The 27,688-nt window shown below is 44.7% G+C and overlaps 1 protein-coding gene across 2 annotated transcripts in view; it reads left to right on the forward strand.

Annotated features, from left to right (window-relative positions):
• Window positions 1–27,688, forward strand: part of ARHGAP10 (Rho GTPase activating protein 10) — a 2,208,119-nt gene that overhangs the window by 312,937 nt on the left and 1,867,494 nt on the right. The gene's annotated exons all lie outside the window — the stretch shown is intronic.

The following is a 27,688-nucleotide window of genomic DNA, read 5'->3' on the forward strand; positions in this document are numbered from 1 at the left end:
CGTCCTCCAGTTCGTGAATGTCAACTAAACAGTTTGTCATCGCTGAGGAATGACTACTCACTATTTTCTAGACTCTGCATTGCCTCACAGATCTGTAATGGAGAGCTGAATAATTTCTTTAAACGTGAAAACCAAGCCTATCCTCCAGCACTGTCGAAGTTAGGGAGTCTAAGAACCGGAACAGAGACTGATTTATTGATATTGATTTGCCTGGAAGAAGCACCTGGAAAAAAACTACTTCAAAACCAACAGTGCAAATTACCATCCTTGACGGCGCTGCCATTGTCAACATGCTGTGACCAGGATTTGCAAAACATTCGAAGATTATGCCAGTACTGTGTTCATACCCACCATCACATTTCAGCTTCAGCATGTTACAAGGCCAGATATCATCTGGGATGTGTACAGGCCTGACAGCTTGAAGAGCGACACACAATAAAAGGGGGAAAAGGTGTTCGGAAACGTGTTGAACCAAGAAATGCACTCTCTAAAAAATTGGCAGGATTTTCTCTGGACTGATGAAAAGACTGAATTGTTCTTTCTTGGCAAAAACCTTAACAGCTATTGACACAAGCAGGTAATTACCACAAATAGTACCAATGTTCTTTCTACAAATCGTCAAGATATCTTGGGACTGGCTCCATGTTCATACGAAGAAGCTGACACTCTACTAGAATGTATGTGATGCTGTGCAGCAAGGCTATAACAAAGCTGGAATACACACTGGACAGCAGCGTTATAGTTCTCGCCATCACATCTGCACAACTTCCGAACATTGAGGAACTATGGGTTGCATTTGGAGTTGTTGAGAACATCGTTTTTTTGCCGCTCATGAGTTAGCAAGAGCTTTGTGTCCTGATCGTTATACAGCCTTACTGATGTTTCACGCAGTAACTGGGTGTGATACTCTGTCCTTTTTTTTGCACTGAAAGACAAGAGGACTAAATGCGACACCTGAAATGCATACAGAGATATCACCTCAGCTTTTTGTGGGTTGGCTGATAGGCCTGGTCAGCAACCAGTAGAAGAATGTTAATGAGGCAAGAAAACACTTCTTTACTAAGAAAGGTAGAGCAATTGACAATCTACCTGCCGCAAAAGAAGCACTCATTCAACATAAAAAAGAGCCGTCTACCAGGCTGGTTACTGCTGGGCCCAAACAATGGTCGCAACACAGCTTCCATCACCAAGTGATTGGAGGTTTAAGAAGGATGAAGATGGATGGAAAATATCCCGGACACTAGAGCTTCCGGGGAACTCTTACGATGTGTCTGCAAGAAAGGCTGCACACTACAGTGCAAGTGTAGGAAGGCTGCCCTACAGTGTTACTGCTCTTTGTACTTGTGGCACTCTTTGTACTGACTGAAATAAGTGGGTGGCGGTTACAACCAATAATCCGTTTCAGGAATACTATCCATATTCATTCAATAATGAACAATAACATAACAATCAGTAATATTAGATACTGCATTTGCATTACATAAAAATCAATCAATAATTGTTAATGTTTTTTTAGCCCAATTTGACTAATCAGGAGCCTATGAATGTTGCTATATGCGGCTCAGAAGTCATACGGATTCAAAAATAAAGAGCACATTGGAAGTTCCCGACAGTGACAGAAAACATGCACAGTGTAAAGTGAAAAGTAACCTTATGCACATTTAGGGTTAAGCGGTGTCCAACATTGGGCGAAATGAATGTTCAGTGGAGAAAAGTGTAAACATTAATTTGAAGTGGTGCCTACAGAGATCCCCACGTCCCTAATTCAGTCCATTTTCGAACAGGGGGCAAATGCACATAATAAAAAAGGGGCAAATTGATTTTTTTTTTGTGACCCCCCCTCCCCATACTCCATGTGGCGTATGTCTTTAATTCCAATAATGTGTCTCCCTCGTCTTCCGCTTCTACCATTTGTAATTCATTTTCACATTGCGTACATGCGACGTGGTATTGGTCGTACACGGTACTCGAATCGCTTGTTTAAAGCCAGCTGTGAGAAAGGGAAAGCTCGTCAGCCACCGACGATAAACTTGCGATTATGTCAGCACATATTGCCGCGCCGAGCCAGCGTATCTTTTTACAGTGCATGCGATGTTACCATTGCTGGCAGTCAAGCGGAACACAGAAGCAATGTTCTGTTGTCTTGGAGAAAAGGAGCACATGTCCCGAGTATCTAACCCTATGCATATCAGAGATTGTAGCTTAATGGCCAAAGTAGGCTATTTTGGGAATGAGCTCATGCAAGCTGCAGAGCACAGCCTATGAAATGCTGTCCAACGAATTCATTTCAAGCGTTCTATTCATGAAAGGGACACTCGGTAAGCCAGTGGTGTTGAAAGATCGCTCCAAAGAGTTCTAGGACAGGAGTTCGTTCAAGAATGTTTGGCAAGTTAAATAAAAGGAGTTTGAGGTCTCCCTTTTCACACACAAGGTCCTTATCAATGTGATTAAATAATCCACGCTTTGTTTAAATGCAAGTTTTGTTTTTAGTAGATGATAAACTTGTGCCTTATCCTAGGGAAATCTATGAAAAAATGTCACCTACTATCTATACTCTATTCACGCATGGCCTTGTATAGTGTCCTCCACTATCTGGCCTAGTTTTAACATTTGAGGTCCATTTGTCGGGTGTGGTTCCACTAATTTACCAGATGCTTCTTGTGGTACAGTGAGTAGCACTTTTTGTTTGCATTTGAGGTAGACAATCTACGGCTTCCCTTCCAGTTCTTGCAAGAGATTTTAGGAATTTCAATTGTTGAAGTTTAGCTTTGGCGGAAGGATTTCCCAATACCACCTTGATCCTGCATAATCCACCCAAACTATTTTTTCTGCAAGACCACTTAACATGACTGGCCTTAACAGTAAAGTGAACGCCTGTAAAATCATAAAGGTACTACAAACTCTTTCAGGGAATAAGCATATTATATATATTATTATATATATCCCTGCCTCTCTGAAACTCGAGGGGAACCGTCTCCGGAAGCACCTCAAGACTTTCCTCTTTGCTTCTGCCTTCTCCCCTCCTCTCCCCCTGCTGATTTCCTGTCTGATACTGCACTGGTCACCTGGCTACCCTCTGATTTCGGACCCAGTTCCCTGCCTGCCCAGTTGCACACCAGCACTGCCTCCCGGCAACCCTTGCTCTTGGGTTTGTATCTGTAACCCTACAGTCCCCCTACCTGCACTTTTGGACACATGCTATCTGCACTTACCCTTGCACCTGAAACCTGCTGGCCGCACTTCTTGTTATTGTTTTGATCCCATGTACGACACTGCCCCTTCCCCTGGCACTTTTCCCCTCCCCTGCGCTTGCGCGATCTGTCACTTGGCCTAGTAGGATCGTTGTCTCTGTCCTCCCTCCGTTTCTCTCTTCCTTGCCTTGTCGCGCCGAAACACTTGTGTATAGGCACGTTACAAATCTCATATCATATCGTATCATATATCATTATGCTATAGGATACCCATGTGGTAAAAATGACAAGGGACACTGTGTTGTGGGTGACATTTTGTCAAAAAGAGCCACTCTTATATAAGACAGAGCTCAATGTTGCTAAATGCTCTGTCACTAGTAAACTTGATTGCACAAAACTAAGGTGGGGTGTGGAGTGCGAGGGGCTTTTTTTACCACAGCCTGGCGAGGAGACCTTAAAACTACCCCGTGCCCTGACAATATGGGGAGGAGACTTCAACACGGTTTTGGACACTCTTTTGGAGGACTCGACCAGGTAGATGCATGGCGACAGAAACATGATTAGTCGGGGATTACACATTTTGTTTCTTACAATTTATAGATGAATTGTATGATGACGACCACAATGACATATTGCTTTGATGCTGCCTTAGCTGGATGGGTTGGGAAAGGTTAAGACAAAGGAAGGAGTACAGCATCTGATAATTGACAGTCCTTGTACCCCTATCTGAGAGGAGCATCATAGTAGGGATTGGGGAAGATAAGGGTACATAAACCCTCCATGCATTCCCCTGCAGCCAGAATCCCTTTTTATCAGGCAAAGGGCATAACTGTTCTGTAAACAGAAAATCCCAGCATTATTTATTTATTAATTCTGTATCGCAAGGGTGTTCGGAAGACCTATGAGGTTGTAACTGCCCTTCTTATTTCCTCAAATGTTGAGGTGCATGAATTGTGCCATTTATCAGTTTGCTCAGATTAAGACTGCGTGGCAGAGTTCCACTATTACTCTGTTTCTAACTTTACCGTACGAGTAACCTTTGCCGTTGGATTATAGTGCCCGCTGAGCCTTTCCCTCAGCAGAAGTGCCAGCTGGCTGGTGTTGTATTTATGTTACCCAAATGAAGGGCTGCTGCAGGCAGCTCGTGTTGGTGGTAGATCTATCTCCTCCGCATGAGCCTCCCTCTGGAATGTTCTCACTGCCCCTCTAGGGTTTGAGCTGCATATCCGTAAGTTCCGGAAGATCCAAGACTCTCATTTTCACTTCTTCCTTCCCTCTCCAGCTCCCCTGCTAATACCCAGTCTGCCTCAGTGACTGGCTACTTGGTTCCCTCTGAGTTCTACAGGGCACCAGGTCCCCCCGCCTAGTCCTCCCCCTTCCTTGCACTTAGCATATGGACTCTGATCCCCTGCACCCCATGCAATCACTTGCCCACTTGGCCTCCCCTTAGCACTCGCCTAGCCCCTGTGCCCCCTTCCTTCTCCCCCTTTTCACTTGCATTCTCTCCTCTTTGCCCTACATATCCCTTCCCACCCGAGCACTTCGCATTTAGCGCAAACCGGCACTCCCACCTCCCCTCGCACTTCTTTTTACTGCACGTGCACTATCAGAATATCACAAGGCCTACTATGGCCGTTATTGTTATCTTCTCCCTACCCCCTCCCGTCTTGTGGCGCCTTGAAACAGTATTTGTTGTATAGGCACCTTACAAATATCCAATAAATAAATGCCCTCTGCCCTGGCGCCAAAAATGAGGCTGAAGTGAGGGCTGTATGAATACTCAATACACATCTTGTGAGTTAAGGGATTCCTTTTAAACACAAAATCTTAATGCAATTATACTGGTGCACGGGTACATGAGTTTTTTTTTTGCCTGCATGTTATAATAAATCAACAAATTTATGATGCAGCATTATTAATGTTTCTGGTCAATACTGCTCGGTAATATGATGTCTCTTAAGATCATGTTAGGGGTACACAGTTCAAGTTGCAAGCTTCTAGACAAGGCATACAAAGTCGCACACAGTCCACATGCAGAAAGCGCATACTTTCTTACTTGCCAAGAGCCAATTACAATTGTAACTTGCTAGTGGAGAGTGCAAATCTTGATGTCTCATAATGGTATCTGTTTATAGCTGATGGTCACTCTATGGTGCTTACCAACCCATATATAGATGGTAAATCCTGGCCACCAGCAGGTCCGTGCCTCGGAGCACCTCACCTCCATGCTGGAGTTGTTCTTAATTTTATGGCTACTTTATAAAAATAAGAAGGACTTGCACAAATCTCCCAGGTTGCATTGCTAGATTACCTTCCTTCCCCATGGGCATGGCACAGCCACACTCCGATGAAGGATTGTGTGTTATATACAGAGTCCCATTGAGTTATGGGTGTTTAATAGATTCCAAGGAATGGGCTCAGTTTTCAAAAAAGCAGTTTGAATTCTAGCTTTTTTGGGGGATGAACTCTTCGTTGTTAATGCTACATAACTGCCAAGTTGCCCTTTGTCATGCATGACCCATCAAGCCAGTCCCAATTGTTCCCATTACCATTCGGGATTTGTTGGCTCATACTTATAATGGCAAGGCATAAATTAGTTTTCAAAAATTGATTAGCAGAATTTGCTAATTAAAATATTTTTGATTAGCAAATAAACCTATTTGATTAGCAATTTTGTACTCCTATATTAAATGTCACCAGAAGTTAGTTTTACCCCAAGACATACAATTAGCAAGAATACAGACATTCGTGCAATGAGTGTAAAATGTAAAGGTTCACTGCATGAATGGACTACATAAATAGATCTGATAAAACATTTTTCTGTTCAAGACTCTGTGCAGCTGGGTCATGCAGCAGTTAGTGGTGCATAGTGCAGTGTCCATCTCAACAAGACATCAATAAAGACACAATTGTGCGTGTGTCTTTTTTATTTTATTATCAAGTTTCATTTAACTAGTGTTTGGCATAAAACACTCACAAGTAACTGCCCAAGATGAAGACAGCAGCTACAATGAGTTTATGACAAATTGGAGACATTAGTTATCTTATTCTGCAGAACCAAATGGCTAGATGCCAGTCTCTTGTTCTGCCCAGGTTATTGAGGCCCTGATGCAGCACCTACCAGTTACTAGGGCCATTAGGTTTCATCTGCGGGACAAATAGGCCTAGCCAGTTAACATGTAATGATCCATTTGTGGTCTGTCTTATGGCAAGACAGCAAAAACTGAGATGATTGAAAAGATCAAAATAAATGATCTAAAGAGGGAGTGCTGTCCCAGACACCTAAAAGCCAACAGAAAAATCATCAGGGTGCCCAAGAGGTCAGGAATCTCTCTAAACCTATGGCACACAGGCACCACATTTTGTGACTCCACAGCATTGTTTGAAGTACTGAGTGGCAAGTTAGCAGCAAATTGTGCAATGTAATGCCCACCAGGCCACCAACACTGCCTAAGGATAAATAATGCACATTTCTGTTCTTGCCAGCACACTGGTGTGGCTGGGTTGGATCAAATGATTTGCCCAAGATCACACAGTTTGGTTAAGCAGTGAAGACAGAATTTGCCAGCAATTTACCACATACCTTTCCAAGCTCTAATTAGTACACATTTGTTTTGTGTTTGAAGAACCACAAAAGGGTTGTTTATTTGCAAAGAACACAAATCACTCGAAGCAACCACCTTTGGGGGAGTATTTGCACCACCCTGAATACAAGACTACAAGTGATAACCCCATAACACAACCTGCTTGCAAAACGCCTTTTAAATATTGTTCCATTCATGTAAGGCGCTGCCTATGGCACCAACACAAAAGATGTTTTTTTAGTATAAAAAGATGGACTACGCTTTTCTTACCTCTCTGGTGACTCTTCGTTTGTTGTCAAAGTCAGTGTGAAGGTTCACTCTTTCCCGTTATTGTCCTCTACAGACACATTGCAATGTCTACAAAACAGACAAAGAACAACTGATTACCCACAGCATTGTGCTTAAGTGGCTGGAAATATTTGTCCCACTGGAACGGGTAGGAGCAATATTACTGCCAGCCACTTGCTAACAACAAGCCCTGCAATCAGGGACAGCATCAGGGCCTTTCAACCTTTTCATTTGATAAGGGCCCTGAGCCTCAGGGATGTCCACAGCAACTTCCTCATGTTGCCAGTTTGCAGTGTTATACAATAACACAGCAATTTATTTTGTTCTGGGGCTTAACGCCTTAGCTGCATTTGCGGTAGCCCTTCCGGCCGTCACTTCCCTTGGGGTATACAGAGGTGTTATCACCTCGTTGCCTTTTCACACGGGTTCCTCCACAGCAGGCACTTGCTGACATAGGCTTTATATAGGATTAATAGCTTTTCAGTGGGTATTACTGTTTCAATTTCCTGCTGCCTGGCTGTTTAGTGATAATCGGCGGCTGTTGACTCTCCAGATTATTTTTGTCATTTCATTGGGTAAAATTGATGTGACATCTACTTACTATTTTTGAAACTGGTCCCAGAATGTTGGCATGTCACAGTCTTAGATTATCTAGATGGATAGCAGTGTGCTTTAAAACTGCAGTTATCTGACATAAGAAGATGTTCCAAAATGGATCATGTGTCACTGGAACCCTGGCTTTCAGTCTCGTGATTAAATGCTTGTGGCACCTTAATCATGAGACTGAAGGAATATCTAAAGGCCCTCTGCAGCACCATACTGTTGTTAGTGCAGGGCCTGGGTGCTTAGAAAGTGGCAATTATTTCCACCCACTTTCTAAGCACCCAGGCCCCGCACTAATAACAGCATGGTGCTACAGAGGGCCTTTAGATAATCCTTCAGTCTCAAGATTAAAGTGCGACAAGCACTTTAATCACAAGACTGAAAGCCAGGGTTCCAGTGCACCCTGATCCATAATGGAACGCCTTTGTAATGCCCATCAGGCCACCATAGGGTGACCAAATTCAAAAAGTAAAAAACTGGGACATGGCAACTTACATAAAAGTAGGACTAACTCTTGAAAGTGGCTGTCATGGTACTGCACTTCAGTAGCGTTTAGAGGAGAAGGGGGTTGAAGTGTTGCTGTTCAGAGAAACACATATTATAATAAATTTATTACAAACTAGCACTATCTTAATTTGTAAAATAAAGCATTTCTTCTGTACGAGATTGTGCATTCCTGCCTGCAAGCTATAAAGACCTACTACAAAAAACAGAGACCACTGCAGTTTCCAATGGGAACATAATCTTGAGAAAGGGGGACAGTCCTGGCAAAACCGGGACGTAACAATAGGCCAACAACGTAGCCTGCTTGCAGAGGGCATTTTAAATATTATTTCAGTTTCGTGATTAAAGCGCTCGTGGCACCTTTAAGCACTAGACTGAAAGAAAATGCAAAGTGCCTTCTGTAGCAGGCTATGGTATTAGTGCGGGCCTGGGTGCCTAGAAAGTGGCAGTAAATAACATTTCTCCCCCCCATTTGGGCGGGTGAGATATTGTATACTTCCTCTTTCCAAGCACCCAGGCCTGCAGTAATAACGTAGCCTGCTTGCAGAGGGCATTTTTTATTTTTTTTTCAGTCTCGTGATTAAAGCGCTTGTGGCACCTATAGCATGAGACTGAAACAAAATGTTAAATGCCCTCTGCAAGCAGGCTAACTTATTACTGGAGGCATGGGTGCTTGGAAAGTAGCAGTAAATAATAAATCTTCCGCCCATACGGGCGGGAGAAATATTATTTACTGCCATTTTCTAAGCACCCAGGCCTGCTGTAATACCGTAGCCTGCTTGTAGAGGGCATTTCAAATATTCCTTCCTTCTCGCTAATCACGAGAAGGAAAGAATATTTGAAAGGCGATCTGCCAGCATGCCATTTTACTGTGGGGCTGGGTAGTAGCAAGTGGCTGGAATTAATAAATTAATATTTCTCCCACCCGAATGGGCAGGTGAAATATTTCTTCCTAGCCGTGGCCACTTGCTAACACCCAGCCCCGCAGACAAGGGGCTCGCCCTCCTCCACCCTCCCCTAAGCACCCCAGCATGACTCCTTACCTCGGATGGAAGCCGGGTCTGTGAGTGGAGCTGGGGTGCTTCTGCTGAAGTCTTCCCCACGTGACTTCGACGCCCCCCCCCCGCTAGGCTCATACATTGATACAATGTATCTAGCCCAGCCCCGGAGCTTCTGCCTGCTGCCTGCACACTGTCAGAGCACCGAGCGCAGAGCTTAAATAAAAAGGCACAGTAATCTGTGCCTTTTAAGCTCTGCACTCGGTGCCATAAATCATATTGCAGAAACTGCGACATGATTCCAAAATTAAAACGCAAACCAACGGTATCGTATCGCAAATTGCGATGCAATACCGCTTATTTTATGCCTTGGTGAGTCTGGCCTACAGCTGAAACGCCCATGCCATGCGAGGTCGCCGAACTGAGCTGTGGAATGCATGAGGCCTCGGGCCTGAGCCCCTCCTCGGAAGTACCCAGGACGATGCTGCTGGCCAAAATCCCAAGGCCACAGGCTAACTCGCAGTAATGGCACTGAAAACCTTTCACAACTACAGGCTTCCTTCCCCCTGTTCTCCGGAATGGACCTTTTTGTTATTATTTGTGCGTACACGTACTATTTCATGGGTGGAGAATGAATTTAGCCACCCTGTATGTATACAAGGATGAGCCAGGCCTGGGCGGGGCAGAGCAGTGAGCAGCTTGCCATGCACTGGTGTGTTTGCATTCCAGCCTATTTCTCTCTACTTCTGATCTCCTGTGTATTATTTGTGTTGAGTGCCTGAGGTGTTGTGGGGGAGCAGGACAAGCCTGTAACACATTGGTGCCGATACCCGGGGGAGCTCCCCTTCCTGACATGCATGACTGGGGTATACAACGGGTAAGTGAAAAAAGTGTTTTTCGCTCTTCCTGTTGCACGCTTGACTACGAGACTCTGGAGTCTTAAGGGACTCTAGGAATAATACAAAGACGGTGCTTCAGAGTGCTGCAGTGGTATAATACAGGGCTGCAAGGGCAACTACAGGATTGCATTTGGGTCACAGCATTTGTAGGAACCTGTAATGGTTTTGGCCAAAACGACCGAATCTAAATGACCTACACCACCAAAAGTTCGAAAAAGGATACTAATATATGTCCTGATGACTAAATGTTAGTAGGACATTTTGTAGTATATATTTGGTGTTGTAGGTAAAAAGAAAGGCTGCAGGGGTGTCCCCCGCAGCACCCCGCTCACTATACCATAAAGTTTAGTGAGCAGGGGTTATGGGTGATAACCCTGCAGCGTACCCCAAAAAAAAAAATAAAGGACCCAGCGGCACCGGTTTCCGATCACGAAAGTGAAAGGGAACCAGCGTTGCAGGGACATAGCGCGTCGGAGAATGAAAGGTAAGTAGGCGGGAATGGGGGTGTGTTGGGGTGGGGGTTGTGGGCGGGGGTGGGTTGGTGGTCGGGGTTAGGGTTTCTATAGATTTGGGGTTGTTTTACCGTGGATGTCCGAATGGAAAATGTACGAATAATTGTGTATAATGTACATTTCTCATGCGATCATTTCCGTCGCAAACAATTCATCCGCGGTTAAACAACCCCAAATCACCTGTAATACAGTCGGAGCACCGGTAGTGTAGAAACAGTGTAGGGTCGATGCTGTAAAGGGCACAGGGTAGGAGCTTGAGGTCAGAAGCCTGAGTTAACCTGCAGTAGGGCCGATACCAGTTACAAATTAGCTACCGTATGTCGGACGTCAATCCACTGACCAGGCAAGAGGATGGGGCAGACATGTCATATAAATCGAGGTTGCTGGGAGTGCTGGAGAGGTTGAGGAGCATCGTGGAAAGTTGGGATGTGGTCCCTAGTCGGTACAAAGGAGTAAGGCGGTAGGGGTCACCCAGGAACAGCAGTTACAAAAGATACAGCAGAGAAGGGACAGGGGACATGGTGCTGAACTACAAGAACAAAGTTATTACGATGGTGAGGAAGATGCAGAGGGATCAGAGACCCTAGGATTTTGCAGTAATGCTTACACAAACTTTCATGAGGGCCACAATATGGTGGCTGTTACCAGACGACACAATGAGGGTGGTCGACGGGGAGGTGGATGCAGAGAAGTTAAGGTCCGCTCAGGGGTGGCGATACATTCTGAATGCAGCTGATGACGTGTGGCTGACAGTGAGAAAAGCAGTGCCGGTGAGGGAGTGCAAGGAGTGGGCAGAGGGAGGGGACACAGAGGGGCAGGATTGTGAGGTGCTAGCGCCAGCACTTGTGCGGTTTGGGGTGGATGATGCAGAACGCTGTGGGTGTGGCTCTATGTATCTTTGAGTGAAGGGAGGAAACGGGAGGGGACACGGGCTGGCTGGGTACTGGGGGAAGGCAACTGTGTTGGGCGGGAGGACATTCTGGAAAAAAGTGGCGCTATGACAGATTTGGCAAATAGGTGCTTGCAGGGAGAAAGAGGCAAGGCTCAGATATTCCCAATGGCCATTGTTAAGGCTGCTACTAAGAGTACCACCCATAGTCTGATGCACACAAACGAGTCCTGACAGCATGGGGGAGCTGAGACCTGGGGCAAAAATAAACTGGATTTCGCAAGAACGAGTGACTGTGCAGTGTGCACCTTATATGGTGCAGTGAGCAAAATTGCAGTGGAAGGGGTAGTATCAGGCGAGTTACATGAATGCATGTCAGAGACTGTCAAAATGCAACAGGACGTTTTCTGGGCATGTGCACCAGAGAAGGTCATTGACAGGCCCACAAATAAAGAAGGTGATTAGTGGCAGCATGACTCAGTAGTATTTGGGGGGAAAATAGCACAGTATGGTGAATTACAATCAGTGGGGTTCGCTCTGGGAAGAAAGAAGATAACTCCATCTGAGCGAGAGTGGCCCTTGGCACCTGACAATGTCCTACAGCCACAGCTAATGGCATACATAGAAAAGGAATGGCATGTGGCGGTGGACCCACAGCTTGAAGTGATGAAGATTATCTTACAGAAGAGCAAGGAGGGTCAAAGGAAATGTGAGCGGCTCCTGGCAAACCGGAAGGGGGAGGATGAACAAATAATGCAATATATCAATGCAGAGAACTAGCAAGACAGTGAGTATTGGTGCCGACAGGTGGCCTGGTGGCACAAGCCAAAAAGGGCTGGCAGGAGCATGTGGACATTTGTGTGACTTGCTCGAAGAAAAAACAGAAAGAGGAGCCAAAAAAGGAGCAGTTCAGGCAGATGGATGTGTAAGGCACACAGTGGGATGACTGGCTGTCATTTGTTCTCCATGGCCTAAGATTGAGGGGGCGGTCAGATACCAGGTATTCATCATGCAAGATGCTATTTGGGGGAAATATGACAAGCACTGACAAGTTGTTGCCGACAGTGACTGCGGGTGCACCTAGGGACTGGGAGGTACTAGAGGCTGACTATGTTAATGTTAAAGGTATTTATATAGCGCACCGTCACCAAAGGAGTCGGTCTCCAGGCGCTCAGGCAGATCTGTAAAGAAAGGTGGACGGGGTGGGGTTAGTGCGTGAAGAGGGCATAGGAAAGTGAGAGATGATGTACTTGGCAGCTTCAGTTCGGTTTTCACCATGCACTGAGCTTGGGTGTGCAAATAGGATCGAAGCGGGACCTCGCGTGCTGTTGTTGCGATCTATGTGTTGGTTGTTGTTGCGGTGTGGTGAAGTCTGTGCGGTTTGCTTTGAGAGAGGTGGTTGTGTTGGTTTTGTGTGAATTAAGTAAGCAGAAATTAGAGGTTTTGGTTAGTGAGTTATATGTCTCATAATCCCTGTAGTTTAGTTTATGTATCAGGTAGTCATACTGTTTTGGTATATTCTCTCTCTTGGTTTAATGATTGTCTAATTTCTGTGGCGATACTGTGGCTATTTCAGCAGATAAAATGGCAAAGTACCCCAGGTTAGGTGAGCATTGTCCCTAGATCGATAGTGGGGTTTTATTATCATTACCCAGCTTCTTTCTACCCATTTACTGTCGGTAGTTAATTGGGTAGTTTAAATTTCTCTTCCCTTTTCGGACTGTCTAGTTTCAGAGCCGGGGCAAAGTTTGGCGCCCAGCTAGGCTGTTGAGCTTGGTGCACCCAGGGTGCGGGCATAAGTCCTGCTTAGGTGGTGGAGTTAGATTATCTCTCCCCGTTCTTTCCTATGCATTACTGTCTGTTCCATTGCTGCCTGTGCCCCCGAAGTTGCTAGGTGCCATTTCTGGGTCATACCTTGCTCTCCCTTCAGATTGAAAGATGGGTGTTCTAGTTACAATTGGTGAGGATTGTTTTAATTGATAAGTAGTTATGTTACATGTCCATATATCCTTATTGATAAGGGAGTCGGGGTAGGTTTTCCTCTCGGCCTAGTTATATATTGGACTAGTCTGTATATATATATATATTTCTGAGGCTTGTGGAATCTGCTTAGATCACATGCTGTGCATAGGCCGACATCTAGTGGAAGCTGCGTAGTATTACAGTTTGTTTTTCGAATCTCGAAAATGTGCGTCGACATACAGCGTGCTAGTAATACTATCCCTAGTGTGACATCCACTGTACCCATGATCCCTCACGCGTGTAGGATCCTCAGATTGTTTTTTTCCGCCATACTGGTCGGAAGCATTGTGCAGAGTTCTCTGGCTATCAGCCATTTTGCAAAAAATCAATATTAATTTCCCCGTTCTTTCACTCCCATGTTGAGACATTGAAGATCGATGCCGGTCCGAAGAACAACCAACCGTCGAGACTGCACGTCGGACTTTGGGCCTCGGAAGGCCTCTGGGCTCGGCCCTGCAAGTAGGGAGAGTGGGGGGTGGAAACATACTCAACACTCTTTATCATTTTCCTACATACACAAGCCCGCTGCCTTAAGGTGACCTATGGAGAGTACGCCATTTAAATTTTGCCCCAAGTGCAACCGTAAGTACCCTTGGTTTGACAAACATGCCACCTGTAATCTCTGCTTGCCGAGGGACCACCTTGAAGCGAACTGCAGAGCGTACAAGCTTTTGAAACCAAAAACACTCGAGGACCGTTCCACTAAGCGTTGGGCCCACCACGCCAGGCAGCTCAAGGCCATGGAAGCGGTGGGTGCCTTCAGCGTTGGCAGCGATGCCATCCTTTCGGACGGCGAGGGCACAGGGGCGTCGAAAGACACCCAAGCGCTAGTCCCCGACCTCGGAGGATTGTCCGGCAGGGCAGTTATGGGGAACACACCCGGCGACACGAGCGCTATCCAAACTACTTCTATACCTAAACACACTAAGTCCAACCGAGACTCGACACGCGTGTCAAGTTCTCGGGAGAAATAGGCACGTAGAGAGCGGTCCACGGAATCGGTGTCCTCTGGGCATTCCAGGTCGAGATCGCTGCACGACACACAGCAACCGTCCACAGTTGCCAAGAGTGCCTCGCTCCCCATAGTCACGGAGGTACGTTTGTCAAAAGACGAATCCGACCTCCACTCCCAAGCCGCACACCAAATGTCTGCTCCGGCAGCCCGTTCGGCGTCTCCTCCGAGTCCGGATGTGCACACTCGAAACAGAGAGACCTTAGCCCTGAATCTCGACGCCAAGCGTTGAAAGATTCAGAAAAGGCAAAACCATCAGGGAAACACTCTTCCACTCATGGGAAAGGGGACAAACAGCAGAAAGTGTCATCACATTCAACTTCTGCACCCCAGGCACACAAGGACACAAACAGCTTGTCAGATGAGGACAAATCTAAGACCCCTGTCCCAGTCACTACACCCAGGCTCATTCCGCCCACTCCTCAAAATATGGGACTAGAAGAGGAACCTCAACAGGAGGTTGTCATCCCCAGTTCCAGAAAATGGAGCACTGAGGACATAGACAGGGTGATGAGGAGAATGTCTTACTTAGCCAATTTTTATGAAAAAAACCCACAGCATTTTCTTAGCTATACCCCTGACCATGCTACTCCATCAGGATCCAAGGACCCTCAGCCTCCTAATAGATCTCGGTTTGATACTCCAGCTCAGGGCCTGACTTCAGACCCTTACTAAATCCAGCCCTACCAGCAGTATCAGGATGACCCAGATATACAAATGCTGGACGACCAAACAGGGGTCGAGTATTATGGAGATGACGATGACGAGGACCAGGATGAGGAGGAGGAAAATGAGGATGAGGTCTACAATATGGACTCTCCGGTTCACAAGGAACCACAACTTACTGACTCACAAATAGATAACCAGCCCCCTCTAAATGAGGTCTAAAGCTGCAGAGCACTTCCACATAGACGCTCGGGGGGGGGGGGGGGTCGCAGGAAGAGAGGGACTTTGCAGAGGAGCTAGTGGGGGACAAGAGGCCCATTGCTCAAACCATTCCTATTCTCAAGACAATCCAGCGAAGAATTGAGCCTTCACTTCTCACTCCTAATCTCACTAGGGCTGTACACCCCAGAATTGAGAAGTTGTTCAGGGCCGCCCAGTCAGACCCACGTTACATAAGGGGTCAACTTAAGCCCGACTCTTTGGTAATCACAAACATCAGAAAAAGAGGGGGGACACATCTATCTTCATCTGAGGCTCCCCCAGACAAGCAGAGCAAGAGAATTTATGGGTTAGGAAGGAAAGTGGCCTCCACTTCCGCTTACCAGGCAGGAATCGCCAATACCACCACTCTGCAGGCAAGCTATAATTGCCACCAGTGGGAGCAGGTAGCTGCTCTCATTGACTCAGCTCCAGAACCACTTGAGCGTCAACTTGCCCAAATCACGTCGGACGGTAGAGCCGTGTCTGGTTGCATTCTGAAGACTACCTTTGATGCCGAAGATAATGCAGGCCGGCTCATAGCAGAGAGCACTTTCATTAAGAGGCACGCTTGGCTAAAATAGTCAGGGTTTAAACCTGAGACCCAGGCTACCCTTATTGACATGCCGGTGGAACCGAATGTCTTGTTTGGCAAAGCAGTAGAAGACACACTCAAAACTGCCAAAGACGAGTACGATACTCTGAAGTCCCTAAATAAGCCCACCAATCAAAGAGAGAATAGTAATTTTCGTCGCTCACGCGGCCAAAATTCCCAGAGGGGCTCCAATTGGGCACAGGGACAGGATACATCGTGGGGTGGCAACCAACAGACTACCCAAAGTTACGGCAGAGGTAATAAAAGGAGCCGTGTTAGAGGAAGAGGCAGCCCAGGCAGAGGCGGTACGCCTCCCGCAAAGCAGTGACGTTCCGCTCAGGGTCCCTTCCCATGTATCCCCAGTAGGGGGGCACATTTCCAACTTCACCCAAGCATTGGAAGGGATCACATCGGACAGATGGGTGCTGTCCACAGTGTCCGCAGGATACTGCATCGAACTGCTGGAGCGCCCCCGCAACCACCTTCCACGACAAAAGATAAATTCCCTGTACCACCAAAAGATCCTCCTCGAGGAAATCGACAATCTTCTCGCAAAGGACGCGATAGAACTCGTCCCGAGCAACTAGGTAAACAAGGGTATTTATTCAACTTACTTCCTTGTGCCAAAAAAAGATTTGATAATGCGCCCAGTATTAGACTTACGCCCTGCAAAGTATGTCAAGCCCCAAAAATTTCGCATGACTACTCCCCAAGAGGTAATCCCACTCCTAAAGAGGGGATTACATGGTAACATTGGACATGAAAGATGCCTATTTTCATATTTCCATGTTCCCAGCGCACAGAAGATTCTTGCGCTTCAAGGTGGACAGTCAGCACTACCAGTTCAAGGTGCTGCCCTTCGGTATAGCCTCGGCTCCAAGGGTATTCACCAAGGTACTGGCGGTGGCGGCAGCACACCTACGCAGGGAGGCAATCCCAGTGTACCCTTATCTATCTGGACGACTGGCTCATCACGGGGGAAAACCCAGTTATTTGCAGATCCAACATCCAAAGAACTATCGACCTCCTCTTCGAATTGGGTTTCTCCATCAACGAGAAAAAATCAAGTCTGGTGCCAAGCACCTCCAAACAGTTCCTAGGAGCTGTCCTAAACACTCAAGAGGGGTTGGCCTTTCCATCAGAGGAAAGAATTCGGAATCTACTACTGCAAATTTCTCAATATCAGTCCGGTCGCCAGATAACAGTGCGCAAAGCGATGCGTTTGCTAGGCATGATGGTGTGATGTATTTACCTGGTCCCCCACGTGTGCCTGTGCAGGCGACCCATGTGGGAATGATTGGCCGAAACAGTGATCTCAAGCAAGTGGTCAGTGGGACGATCTAGTGGTCGTTCAGCCAACACTTGTACAAAGTCTCCACTGGTGGACAAGAGAGAACCTGTCAAAGGGGAAACCCTTTTTCGATCCGGAGATATAGGCTGTAGTCACTACAGACATGTCCCTATCGGGGTGTGGCGCACACCTCCTTCACCACACAACTCGGGGTCTCTGGTCTCATACAGTGGCCAAGAATCACATCAATCTGCTAGAGCTTCTGGCAGTCTTCAGAGTGCTTTGAGCGTTCGAACCCCACCTGTAAAACCTGTCAGTGCAGATCTTAAGAGACAGCATGACAGCGATGTTTTACATAAACAAACAGGGAGGGACTTGTTAGCCAAATCTGTCCGGGCTTGCCCAGAAAATGTGGACATGGGCACTCAGACGGAACATTTACCTGTCATCTCAACATGTTCCAGGGGATCTCAATTCACTAGCAGACGCTTTAAGCAGAGATCCCCTCCCAGAAGAACACAAATGGTGTCTACACAGAGGAGTCGTAGAGGACATCTTCTCACAGTGGGGTTTCCCCACTATAGACCAATTCGCCACAAGCGAACCGTGGTTCCAACACCTACGCAGACTAGCAGTGTGCGAACCCATCAGAGTCCCGTGCTGGCACAACCTAATATCCCAGCACCAAGGTCAAACAGTGCATCCTCAACCCAGCTCGATGAGCTTAGCAGCATGGCTCCTGAAGTCCTAGAGTTTGGACATCTCAACCTACCACAGAGATGCATGGAAATCCTAAAGGAATCTAGGAAACCAAACACGAGGCACTGTTACTTCAATTAATGGAAAATATTCGTTATCTGGTGCCAGAATAAAGGAATCAACCCGGTTGATTGCACTCCTTCCAATATTGTCACCTACATGCTCCACCTGCTGGATGCAGGGTTGGTATTTAATTCACTCAAGATACACCAGGCGGCGCTGTCAGCCTACACCACCTCCCATAACAAGGTGTTGTGGTGGAAAGTACCAGTGGTTAAAGCCTTCATGGAAGGGGTAAAGAGACTCCACCAATTTCAAACCCACCACCAGGATGGGACCTTAATGTGGTGTTGCTAAGCTCATGGGTCCCCCCTTTGAACCCATGCATAAAGCCAGTCTCAAACACCTGACCTATAAAACTGTCTTCTTAGTAGCCATTACATCCATAAGAAGGGTCAGTGACATTCAGGCTCTGTCAGTGCAGGATCCTTTCTTTACTGTTCATAAGGATAAACTGGTTCTACGAACACACCCTAGGTTCTCACCTAAATTCATTTCTAAATTTCACGTTAACCAGTCCATTGAGCTTCCGGCCTTCTTCCAAGAACCCAAAAGCTCTGCTGAGGTGAAACTACACACTCTAGATGTGTGAAGAGCGGTCCTCTACTATGTAGAGAAGACCAGGCCGCTAAGAAAAACAGACCAACTGTTTGTCTCCATAGCTACAGGCAGAGAGGGAGATCGTGTCTCTAAAGGTGCCTTCTCAAGTGGATAGTCAATTGTATTCAGCTATGTTACTCCCTTTCTGAGAAGACTCTGCCTTTTACGCCAAGAGCCCACTCTACAAGAGGCATTGGGGCCACTCTGGCTTTCATTGCAAATATATCCCTTGATACCATTTGCAAAGCAGCTACATGGAGCTCTATTCACACTTTTACTCAGCACTACTGTATTGACACCCATTCCAAGACAGATACTCAAGTGGGACAAGCGGTTCTAAGACACCTGTTTGCTCATGACCCTTCTCACATCCCACCTCCTTCTTTTAACACTGCTCGCTAATCTATGCACAGCATGTGATCTACGCAGATTCCATAAGCCTCAGAAAGGATACATTACTCACAGTAATCGTATTTCTGATGCTTGTATCTGCTTAGATTCACATGCGCCCGCCCTTCCGCCCCTCTGAGAGAAGGCGCATGGATGCCTGTAGTCTTATCTATCTATCTGTTTGGATTATCTGTACTCACGCTACTCCTCATGCTACCTCATGTCAGAAAGAATTCAATCTGTGGGCCCTACACTCGTGAGGGATCATGGATACAGTGGACGTCACACTAGGGATAGTTGGGTAGCGGAGATGTTGAAACAATTAGAGCCTGTTTTTAATGTGTGTGCCACTCCATAACTTAGAGTTGCTAGTTCACTTTCAAACAGGAGGTGGAAAATGTATCCTACATTTTGCCTGAATCTGGGGTCTTCAGAATACATTTGTATGGGGCGATATTCTAATGCACTAATTTGTGTGGACCTTTCGTTAGATCTTCCTCTTTTTCCTGTAGGAAAGAGTAGAGGAAAAGAACGTGCTTTGACACTTTTTTTTCAATATGCTCATTGGGGATCTTTTGTCTTAATGCATTTGATATGTTTCTAATGCATCTTCAATGGTGTCTTTGGAGTGAAGTGCGTGAATTGTATACTGGTCTAAAATGTTGGCTGCAGTAACAGGATCTACGTGTTCAAATTGGCCATTTGAATCTTAAATTATTTGCCGGTGAATCTTAAATTATTTGGGTGGTTTCATTAAAGTTTTCCTCTGTTTATATCTTTGTCCAACTTTAAGTCAACTAGTTGCTGCCAAATTTTGTTGTCTTTTGTTGGCATGCCATTAAATAGTACAATCAAAGATTCATGTATTGGCCATTGTACTCCTAGATTTTCTACATTTTCGTTAAGATTTAATGGCAAATGTACTACTTTGCCACGGATGCCCTTTAGTAACTCAGATGGAAGTAATCTGACTGTTTTCGGCTGAAAGCACATTATAGCTTAGTATTTGCTGCTTGATGTGAGCAGGTGCTGAATGCGGCACTGCATGGATTTTTCTGGCATGGTTAAAAAAGATAATATGCTCATTGAGAAGCTTATTACAGGGTAGGGATCTTGGGTACAGTGGACGTCACACTAGGGATAGTATTACTGGCACGCCCTGTGTCGACGGCCATTTTCGAGTTTCGAAAAACAAACTGTAATACTCCACAGCTTCCACTAGATGTCGGCCTATGCACAGCCTGTGAATCTAAGCAGATACAAGCATCAGAAATACGATTACGGTGAGTAATGTATCATATATATATATATATATTAGTGGCTGTGTAGTTATGGTTAAGTTACTGTTTCCATAGGAAGAACCTTTTTGGGCGGCCTATAACTCCGCTCCCCCTGGACGAATCCTCACCAAACTTTGCAAAAAATGTATATGGGCTGCTCTGAATTATTTTGCAAAGTTTGGTGAGGATTCGTCTAGGGGGGGAAAAGTTATAGGGGGGGTCCCAAAACTTCTTTTTTTCCCATAGACTGAATGGGGGGAAAACTTTGCGCATGGCTACAGGCCAAACCGCTGGATGGATTTTCACCAAATTTGCGGCAGGGGCTGGGACTTGGACCCGAAAGTGTGCTTTTGTAAATTTGGTGACAATCCGTGCAGTACTTTTCTTAAAAATGACCAAAAAGGAGGTCTAAAAAAATTAGTGATATCAATAGATATCTGTCTGCTCCGTGGTCACACTTCCCTGTTCGATCCGCGGACAAGATACCGATTGGCTAAGGGGCTGGCGTCATGACCGCAGACACGCGACGACGCTGCCGTATGGCTGCAGTGAGACGTGTTGTGCGTCACATTGTTTGGATGCGCCCGACATCTTGGATCAGCCGACAGCGCAGCGGCGACCAGCAGCAACATGCTATTTCGAAAACTATTTTGCTGTGTCATACTACTTGGGGAGGTTCAGCCAGTAAGAGATGGATGAAAAACTGTATTTGTTCAGGCGGTAGGTGTTAATGATGTATTCTCTATGCCCGCCTGAGATGTTTGTAAGTGCAGAAAATGAGGGGTCTCATAAGTGTAGTATTTCAGTCCGTGCTGTGTGCAGGCACCTTGAAACTGTTCTAAGGACACACGTGGTGTTAACGAACATTGAAATTGACTACATGCCCTAATTACATTATTTTTTGCTATGGGTGTGCTATTTATTAGTTCGCCGCCATGGGTGTGACATGCTGCAGTGGTTGTGGCCAGGGCCTAGAGTCTTGGGTGCATGGCCGTAGGCCATACTTCCAAGACTCTAAGCCCTGGCCACAATCACTGCAGCATGTAGCAGCAATGGATACACCTGTAGTATTGCTTATGGATCAGATGGTTGTGGAGAGTGTGTAGAGAACAAAGTTGTAAGCACAAGAGTTATAAGCTACTGCACACCCATACATTGCAATATCTATGGACATACAGCTAAGAATCTATACTCTGGCCACATCCACTGCAGCATACCACACCTATACATACACCCGTAGTATCCCACATCACTCAGGTGGTTGTGGGGAGGGCCTGCACTCTTGGGTGCATGGCCAAATGCCATGCACCCAACAACAGTTATAACCTCTTACCTTATAAGCCAACATGGGTTTAATATAGTGCAATGGTTGTGGGCAGGACGTAGACTTCTGGGTGTATGGCTGCAGGCTGTATGCCATACACCCAAGCGTGTACACCCTGCCCACAAACACTGCAGCATATCACATTCATACATCACACCAATACAATCGATTAGTGGGCAGGGCCTAGAGTACTGGGTACAAATTGAGTACATGCTACAGTTACAATGTTTCATTCTATGGGTGTGCTACTGATTTACAAGCAACCATGGGTGTAATATGCTGCAGTGGTTGTGGCCAGGGCCTAGAGTCTTGGGTGCATGGCCTTAGGCCGTAGGCTGTAGGCCATACTTCCAAGACTATAGGCTCTGGCCACAACCACTGCAGCATGTCACAGCAATGGGTACACCTGTAATATTCATTATCGATAAGAAGGTTGTGGGGAGTGTGTAGAGTCTTGAACAAAGTTATAAGCACTGGAGTTATAAGCCACTTCACACCCATACATTGAAATATGTATGGACATACATCTAAGACTTTATGCCCTGGCCACAACCACTGCAGCATACCACAGCTATGGATACACCCATAGTATTGAACATCACTGAGGTGGCTGTGGGGAGGGCCTGTAGTCATGGGTGCATGGCAGAAGACCATGCACCCAACAGCACATTTATACGTAGTGTAGTTACAAGCCACAATGGGTGTGATATCGTGTGGTAGTTGTGGCCAGGACGTAGAGTCTTTGGTGCATGGCCAAAGGCCATGCACCCAAGAACACAGTTATAAGCACTGCAGTTGTAAGCCACTATGGATTTTATATACTGCATAACCATACATTGAAAAATCTATGGCCTTACACCCAAGTCTGTAGCATGTGGCCACAACTACTGCAGCATTTCACAGGTATAGGTACACTCGTACTATCAAACATCATTCAGGTGGTTGTGGGAAGGGCGTAGTGTTTTGGGTGCATGGCCGAAGGCCATGCTCCCAAAACCAACTTTATATGTAGTGAAATTAGAAGCCACGATGGGTGCGATATGCTGTGGTCGTTCTGGCTAGGACCCAGAATCTTGGGTGCATGGCCAAAGGCCAAAGGCCATGCACCCAAGACTGAAGTGATAAGCAGTGAGGTTATAAGTGAACATGGGTGTGCTGTGGTGCAGTGGTTGTGTGCACGACCATGCACCCAAGAGTAAACTTATAAGTAGTGAAATTACTAGCACCATGGTTTTCCTATGCTGCGATGGTTGTGGGTAGGACCTATAGTTTTGGTTGCTTGGCCGTAGGGTGTAGGTGCTTGGTTATACATCGAAGACACTAGGCCCAGCCTACAGCCACTGCACCATATTACTGCCATAGATTAGACATGTAGATTTGAATATGTATGACATGACTGTAATTATACTTACTGTTTACTTTGTTCAGAATCCATATGTCTTACATGACTTTAGTACTTGGCTGAAATATCCTTTTTTAATTTCTGTGATAAAAGAAAAAAAGCATGTTAGTTTTTGCATTTTATGAAGACTTATTACATTGTATAATACACAGTTTAGCTTTTTTTGTTTACCCTCATATTTAGTTTACAAACCAGTGTACTGTGCATTTCGCTCAGTTTCTGTGTTTGTTTTTCAAATCCTTAGGTCTGGGGGAAAAAAAATCCTTGTCGGATTAAAAAAAAACGTTTATTTGCTATGCTACAAACTATTTTTTTGTTTCCTTTGAGTGTTCCCTTGTTCTTTCTGATTAATGTGATGTTTGTTGGCTTGTTGCAGATTTTTAAGAACAGTTAGATACCTGTTGGCGTATTCTAACTGCATTTGTTGTTACGGATCTGTGGTATTCATTTATCTGTCTCGTTGTTATACACTCTTGGGCAGTTAGATACCTGTTGGCGTATTCTGTTTATGGTCTTTTACTTGATTTTTTGGTAATGTTGAAGTACACATTAGTTATTAAATTTGGCTTTAAGAAGATTAAATACGCATTTGTAAGATTAGCTGCCAATCTCTGCTTTAGAGTAATGGTGCTATCATTACAATCCAACCATCCACATTTCTTTTTAATGTATGTAGTGTAGTGACCTGCATTGGTTGTAGCTCCTGCGTGGTAGATTATACCTATTGTTGTAAAGGTTTTCTTTCCAAGTGACACTTGACCGTGTGTGAATCCAGTCAGCTTGCATTTTTTTTGGTACCATCTGCATTATTATGTAGAAGCATAAGTATTATGTAGTTACTATGTGTTTGTATCAGTAAGGTGGAGCGATTGTCTGAATTGCACATAGTACATAATCTGCCAAGGTTTGCATTCTGTACAAGTTGCTGAAATGGAATGGATTCACAATTGGGTATGGATACATACACAAACTGCTCATTTGGGATTTGTTCCTGTATCACATTGCTACAGAGAGTGCATGTATGTTTCCACATGTATGAAATTTGGAAGATTTCATTTATAGGTATGCTTTTGTTTTCCAGTACTTGTAGTAAGTACATTAGAAATGAAAAAGATGCCTTCTTTAAAGACTGTGTTTCCTATATCTATCAATGCTGGGGTTTATGAATGGTGACTGCATATGTCTTTGAAGAGAAGGAATCGAGCAGTTGAGCGCCCTATCCTTTTCACTTCTGAAAGTTTGTCAAAGCGAATATTGACAAACTGAATGTTGTTGTCACGTGGGTATGTTTGAAAGCCAACAACTGTCCCCAGTGCCCATTAACTAGCCCTTGGTCCACGTCAAGGTTACGTTTAAGCATTACTCTACAATTGACATTTTTGTGCGCTAATTGTTCCATCACATCAGTAGCACATGCATTATCGCCATAAAGTGCATGAATGTGCCGGTTTTTCAATATTGCTTGTGCTTCTTGAGATAGTACACCAACTCTAATACGTTTTACGATGTTGGCATAAGTGAGATCTGCAGATTGACGCATGCTTTCTGTTAATTCTCTGTATTGGAAATGTTGCCGAAGGTTGACATTTCCTATGCTGCCAACAGTTTTACGGCACAGTTTGTGTCCTAAGGTTTTAAAAATAGGTTCACCTTTCACTGGTGTCAATTGTAGAAGATCTCCGAAAATGATAATGTGTTTCCCTGCAAAGAGTTCTTCGTAGTTTGTTTTAAGTACTTCTTGCAATCAAAGCCAACATTAGGTTGGAGACCATGCTCACTTCATCTGTTAGTAGCATTTTCATTTGTTTTAATACTCTGCGTAGTTCCATTGCAGCTTCTGTAGAAAGTTTGTAATAGTCTCATTTGTTTTGGTGTTCTACTGGAAGGAGTAGTAATCGGTGTAAAGTGACACCGCCTATGTTGTAGGCAGCTAAACCTGTGGGGGCAGTTACAACAGCTGACAGTTTGTTGTTTGTCAATTGTTGAAGGAACTTGCTGATGATTTTGATTAAGACTTTTTTTCCTGACCCAGCTTCACCACTGACGTACAACAGTATTGGTTTGTAATTTTGACAGGTAAATTTTTCATTTTCGTGTTGTACACCAGGTGCTATTTGTTTTGTTACGTCCTCAAAAATGGTGCGCTGATCTTTAAGTTTAGCTTGTTGTACAGTTAAGTCTTCACTATCTTCTTGATAGTGACACATGGTGTTTTCCACTTCTGTCATAGATAATTCTGCCTCTTTCGCTATTAGTGGCTGTCCTAGTGGTTCTTGGCTTCCTGTTACAGAAGGCTGACTACTGTTGGAAGAGTCCTTATCTAGTTGGGCCTGAAGTTCTTCTTCGTGTTGCTGTTCATTGTGCAACATTGTTTTGTACTGCGTAAAGTTCACATCGGTGATAGCGTTTTCATTTGCTTTGAAAGCATCTTCATAGCAGTCATAGTTATCTAGTATCGCTTCCTCTTTTCTCCATGGTTTAGAAAGTTGTAGCAAAACATGTAATATAGTTCTTTCTGTTGAGGAGTTTTTAATGACAATTTAAAATGATTAATTAAGCTTTGTTTGGTAAGTTTCACTAAGCTGCCTTCACAATCTGTCACTCTATATCTACCTTTGCTTTCATCGGGTTTTATATTATTTGTGTATGCAAAGTTTTGAGCTATGTGGTATAGACACATGCTTTCCAAAGTGCTAGTCCTGTTCGGATAGTATGTGTCCAGTAAATTGTTTTTTAAAATGTCTTGGCTGTTGTAATCACTTCTGGCAATTGTTTCTATGTCCTCATATGATTTCAGGACTCGTTTTCTAGATTTAGCGGGACCAAGACTTAGCCATACTATGTTGTCTGATTTTCCATACAAAGCAGTACCGGTTAAACGATCTGCCGCTTCATAGGTGCCACATTCTCTTAGAGAGCATTTTCATGCCTAGGCTGTACAATTTCTGAGATAGTGTTTTGTCTGATGATAGGTCATCCCAGAGGTCTTGAAGCTCTGTTTTTTCTGCTTTTGTTAAGTAGCCTGTAACGTATCATGCAACAGCAGAGCAGTGGAATTATCTGCAATGTACTGCACATCTATGTTTGCATTCCATAAAATGGCAATGATTGCATTGTCATCATTGACATATTTTGATTCTTCTGTTCTTTTTATGTAATACGTGTTCTTAGGTGATTTACCTTTAACACTATGTCGAACTGAAGACATGAAGTTGTTCACTTCACCTGTTTCTGTAACTGGTCTAGGGAAACCAAAGCAGCATTTGATGTAGTATTTCCCTTTGTTTTTGTATTTGCGACGACAATATTTGCCACATTTGTGTCTTTGAAATTGTGAAATCTGCCCATGCAGGTCACTATGTGTCCGTTGTGAAGGGATTTCACAAGTGACATATTTTGGGATGAAATGCAAAACAGTGGCATCAGTTTTGTGACCAAATTTAGGTGCACCTCTGATCCATAAAAGCATGTGAATATGTGGTTCTCCTCTCGCTTGGTATTCTTTTCTCCAAAAGAAGTGTTGCACTTCTCTGAGGGGAGGAACAGTTTTATTGCAAATAAAGTGTAGCATAGCAATGAAACGATGATGGAAATATCTTGACACATTGACTGGATCTAGAGAGCAAAGTTCTCCAGGTGTTAATATATCCATGTTGCTTTTGTTGCGTTTGCTATGCGTAGCAACTCATGTAAATCTTCCCATGCATATTCTGCGCAACTTAGTGTAACAAACCAAGTCGGTGGTCCAAGATTTCTGATCCTACAACGTAAGTCTCTGTGCCTTCGGAACCAGTATTCTTTTGTACCACGCATGTTTGCAAACAAATTTGTTATACTTGATTGTAAAACCTCATCTTTTTCTTGTACTTTTTGTATTAATTGCATAGCTGCCATATTTTGAAAGTGGGTTCCAGATTTCAAAATGTGTGCAACTCCGTAACATAGGGTTGCTAGTTCACTTTCAAAGAGTAGGTGAAATATGTATTTCCAGATTTAGACAAAATGTGGATCTTGCGAATACATTCGTAATGAGCGGTATTCTGATGCCGTAATCTGAGTGGGTCTATCATCGTATCTTCCACCTTTGCCAGTAGGAAATAGCAGTGGAAAAGCACGTGCTTCTATACTTTATTCCCATATGCTCATTGGTGACCCTTTGGTTTGTCGCATTTGGTAAGTTTCTAGTGCATCATCTATGCTTTCATCGGAATGCAATGGGTGAATTGTGTAATGGTCCAAAAGAGTGGATACTGCAGCAGAATCCAGAAGTTCAAATTGTCCAGTTTCTGATGACTCTTGAATTATTTCAGTTGTTTCCCTTAAGCTTTCTTCAATATTTATTTCCTTGTAGTATTTGTTATTGTCTTTTAGATATTGAAAGGCTTGTCTAACTTTATGTAAGTCCACCAGTAGTTGACAAATGTTTTTGTCTTTTGTTGGTACACCATTTACCAAGACAATTAAAGAATGCTCTATTGATCGTTGCACTCCTAGAGTGTGTACATTTTCTGTAAGATCTAATGGCAAATAAACTACTTTGCCACGAACCACCTTTCCCCAA

The sequence above is a fragment of the Ambystoma mexicanum genome, chromosome 6q, assembly GCF_040938575.1.
Source record: "Ambystoma mexicanum isolate Mex_15411 chromosome 6q, UKY_AmexF1_1, whole genome shotgun sequence".
Taxonomy (NCBI): Eukaryota; Metazoa; Chordata; class Amphibia; order Caudata; family Ambystomatidae; genus Ambystoma; species Ambystoma mexicanum.